The following is a 4,439-nucleotide window of genomic DNA, read 5'->3' as shown; positions in this document are numbered from 1 at the left end:
AAAGCGAAGGGATGTAATGGATACATATATACATATATCTCCCATGTAAGTGGAAACCAACAATATGCAGGAGTAGCCATACTTACATCAAACAAATAGACATTAAGATTAAAAAACAAATAAATAAAAAGACACAAGACAGTGTGGCAATTCCTCAAAAATCTAGAAGCAGAAATGTCATTTGACCCAGCAATCCCATTACTGGGTATACACCCAAAGGAATACAAATCATTTTATTTTATAAAGATACATGCACACATATGCTCACTGCAGCATTATTCACAATAGGAAAGACATGGAGATCAACCCAAATGCCCATCAATGATAGACTGTATAATGAAAATGTGGTACATGTACAACAGAGAATACTATACAGCCATAAAAAGAAATGAGGTGATGTCCTTTGCAGGGACATGAATGGAGCTGGAAGCCATGATCCTCAGCAAACTAACACAGAAACAGAAAACCAAACACCACATGTCCTCACACATAAGTGGGAACTGAACAATGAGAACACATGGAAACATGGTGGGGAATAACATACACTGGAGCCTATCAGCGGGACTGAGGGGAGAAAGAGCATCAGGAAGAACAGCCAATGGATACTGGGCTTAATACCTAAGTGATGGGTTGGTATGTGCAGCATAACACCATGGCACATGTTTACCTATGTAACAAACCTGCACATCCTCCACATGTACCCTGGAACTTAAAATAAAATTGAAGAGAAAAAAATAAATATACTGCAAAACTTAAAAAAAAAAAATAAAAAGAGACAAAATCGTCATCATATACCGATAAAGAGATAAACTCAGAAAGACAGCATAACAATTATAAACATACACGCACCCAACCCAGGAGCACTCAGATAAATAAAACAAATATGAGAACTAAAGAGAGAGATAAATCTCAGTACAATGATAGTTAGAGAATTAAACGTCCCACCTCCAATATCTAGAAGAAAAAAAAAAAAATTGAACATTTCTATACTATAGACTAGATAGACCTAACAGACATTTACAGAACATTTCATCCAACAGCTACAGACTACATATTCTTCTCATGAACACAAAAAAACATTCTCCAGGATAGACCATATGTTAGGCCACAAAGCAAACCTCACCAAATTTTTTATTATTACACTTTAAGTTCTGAGATACATGTACAAAATGTGCAGGTTTGTTACAGAGGTATACATATGCCACTGTGGTTTGCTGAACCCATCAACCCGCCACCTACATTAGGTGTTTCTCCTATTGCTATCCCTCTCCTTACCCGCTCCCTACCAGGCTCCGGTGTATGATGTTCCCCTCCCTGTATCCATGTGTTCTCATTGTTCAACTCCCACTTATGAGTGAGAACATGCAGTGTTTGGTTTTCCTGTTCCTGTGTTAGTTTGCTGAGAATGATGGTTCCCAGCTTCATCCATGTCCCTGAAGAGGACATGAACTCTTTTTTATCGCTGCATAGTATTCCATGGTGTATATGTGCCACATTTTCTTTATCCGGTCTATCATTGATGGGCATTTGAGTTGATTTCAAGTCTCTGCTATTGTAAATAGTGCTACAATAAACATACGTGTGCATGCGTCTTTATAGGAGAATGATTTATAATCCTTTGGATATATAACCAGTAATGGAACTGCTGGGTCAAATAGTATTTCTGGTTCTAGATCCTTGAGGAATCGCCAGACTGTCTTCCACAACGGTTGAACTAATTTACACTCCCACCAACAGTATAAAAGTGTCCCTATTTCTCCAGATCCTCCCCAGCATCTGTTGTTTTCCGACTTTTTAATGATCACCATTCTAACTGGTGTGAGATGGTATCTCATTGTGCTTTGATTTGCATTTCTCTAATGACCAACGATCATGAGCTTTTTTTCATGTTTCTTGGCCGCATAAATGTCTTCTTTTGAGAGGCATCTGTTCACATCCTTTGCTCACTTTTTGATGGGGTTGTGTTCTTTTTCTTGTAAATTTAAGTTCCTTGTAGATTCTGGATATTAGCCCTTTGTCAGACGGATAGATTGCAAAAATTTTCTCCCATTCTCTAGGTTGCCTGTTCATTCTGATGATGGTTTCTTTTGCTGTGTAGAAGCTCTTTAGTTTAATTAGATCCCATTTGTCAATTTTGGCTTTTGTTGCAATTACTTTTAGTGTTTTAGTAATTAAGTCTTTGCCCATGCCTATGTCCTGAATGGTATTGCCTAAAACCTCACCAATTTTTTTAAAATCAAAACCATATCAGTGTCTTCACACCACAATGCGGGGTGTGTGGGGGGGGGGAAGCTAGAAACCAGTGAGAGGAGCTTTGGAAATGATACAAATACATGGAAAATTAAACAACATGCTCCTGAATGACCACTGAGTAAAGGAGGAAATTAAGAGAGAAATCAAGAAATGTCTTGAAACAAGTAAAAATATAAATTCAGCATATAAAACCTGTAAGATACTGCAAGAGCAGTTCTGAGAGAAATTTACAGCAATAAATGCATATGACAAAAAAAGTACAAAGGTTTTAAAAAAAAAAAAAAAAAAAAAAAAAACCTATTAATACACCTGAAAAAAACTACAACAGTCAGAACAAGCCAAAACAAAATCAGTAGATAGCTAGCATGGTGGCTCACACCTGTGATCCCAGCACTCTGGGGGGCTAACACGGGCAAATCACTTGAGGTCAGGAGTTTGAGACCAGCATGGCCAACATGGTGAAACCCCATCTCTACTAAAAATGCAAAAATTAGCTGAGTATGGTGGTGGGTACCTGTAATCCCCAGCTACTTGGGAAACTGAGGCAGGAGAATCACTTGAACCTGGGAGGCGGAGGTTGCAGTGAGCCAAGATCATGCCACTGCACTCCAGCCTGGGTGACAGAGCAAATCCCCATTTCAGAAAAAGAAAAAGTTAGTAGAGAAAAGAAAATAAACATCCCAAACTAAAGAAAACAGGGAGACTAAAAATATACTACAAAGGATCAATGAAAAGAGGTTTTGTTTTTGTTTTTCTAAAGATAATCTTGATGAACAACTGGCTAGACTGGCCAACACATATACATACATACATACCCAAATAAAAAAATCAGAAATGAAAAAAGAGACATTCTAACTGATACCAGAGAAATATAAAATATTATCATAGACTACTAAGAACAACTACCTGCTAACAAACTGAAAAACTTAGAAAAAGATAGATAAATTTCTGGACACATGCAACCTATTGAGACTGAACCAGAAAGAAACAGAAACCCTGAACAACCCAATAACAAACAACAAGACTGAAGGAGTAGACCAAGCACAGTGGCTCACGCCTGTAATCCCAGTGCTTTAGAAGGCCAAGGTCAAAAGACTGCTTGAGTCCAGGAGTTTGTGAACAGCCTAGGCAATATAGCAAGACCCCACCTCTACCAAGAAAGTTTTTTTAATTAGCCAGCCATGGTAGTACATACCTGTGGTCCTAGCTGCTCAGGAGGCTGAGTTGAAAGGATCACCGGAGCTCAGGAATTCTAGGCTAGGCTACAAGGTGCTACAATCATTCCACTGCACTCTACCCTGGGCAACAGAGCAAGACCCTGTCACTAAAGAAAATTTAAAAGATTGAGTAATAAAAAGGCTTCCAAAAAAGAAAAGCCCATATCCTGATGGTGTCATTGCCAATTTCTACCAAGCTTATAAAGAAGAATTAATACCAAATCTCAATAGAAGATAATAAAATTCTTCCTAACTCATTCTACTGAAGTCATCCATACGCTAATACCAAAAGAAGACAAAGAAACACACAAAAAGAAAGCTTCAGGCCAATATCTCTTATAAAAATAGATACAAAACACCTCAACAGAATATTATTAATAGCATACTGAATCTAAAAGCATGTTAAAAAGATAATAAACCATAATCTAAGTGAAACTGTATTCAGGGATGCAAGAATGATTCAACATATGCAAATCAATAAACATGTCCCATCACATCAATAGGATGAAGAATAAAAATCATGTAGTCACCTCAGTAGATGTAGAAAAAATATCTGATAAAATAACGTATCACTTTATGATAAAACTGCTCAAGAAACTAGCCATAAAAGGGACATATCTCAACAGAATAAAGGCCATATGTTACAAATCCACAGCTAACATCATACTGAATGAAGAAAAGCTAAAGACTTCCCTCTAAGAACTGGAACAAAACAGGATGCACATATTCACCACTCTTATTCGACATAGTAATGGAAGTCCTAGCCAGAGCAATCAGGCAACAGAAAAAAATAAAAGAGATCCAAATTGGAAAAAAGGAAGTAAAATTGTCCCTCTTTGCAGAGGACATGATTTTTTTTTTTTTTTTCTTTTTCTTTTTTTTGAGACGGAGTTTCGCTCTTGTTACCCAGGCTGGAGTGCAATGGCACGATCTCGGCTCACTGCAACCTCCGCCTCCTGGGTTCAGGCA

General features: G+C 37.6%; 1 protein-coding gene across 5 annotated transcripts in view; it reads right to left on the bottom strand.

Annotated features, from left to right (window-relative positions):
* The window catches only part of SENP7 (SUMO specific peptidase 7), a 201,395-nt gene that overhangs the window by 144,841 nt on the left and 52,115 nt on the right, over window positions 1–4,439 (bottom strand). The window lies entirely within an intron of this gene.

Source organism: Cebus imitator, unplaced genomic scaffold (genome assembly GCF_001604975.1).
Source record: "Cebus imitator isolate Cc_AM_T3 unplaced genomic scaffold, Cebus_imitator-1.0 Scaffold321, whole genome shotgun sequence".
NCBI lineage: Eukaryota > Metazoa > Chordata > Mammalia > Primates > Cebidae > Cebus > Cebus imitator.
The sequence above is the reverse complement of the archived record's forward strand: the minus strand, read 5'-3'. Positions and strand labels throughout refer to the sequence as shown.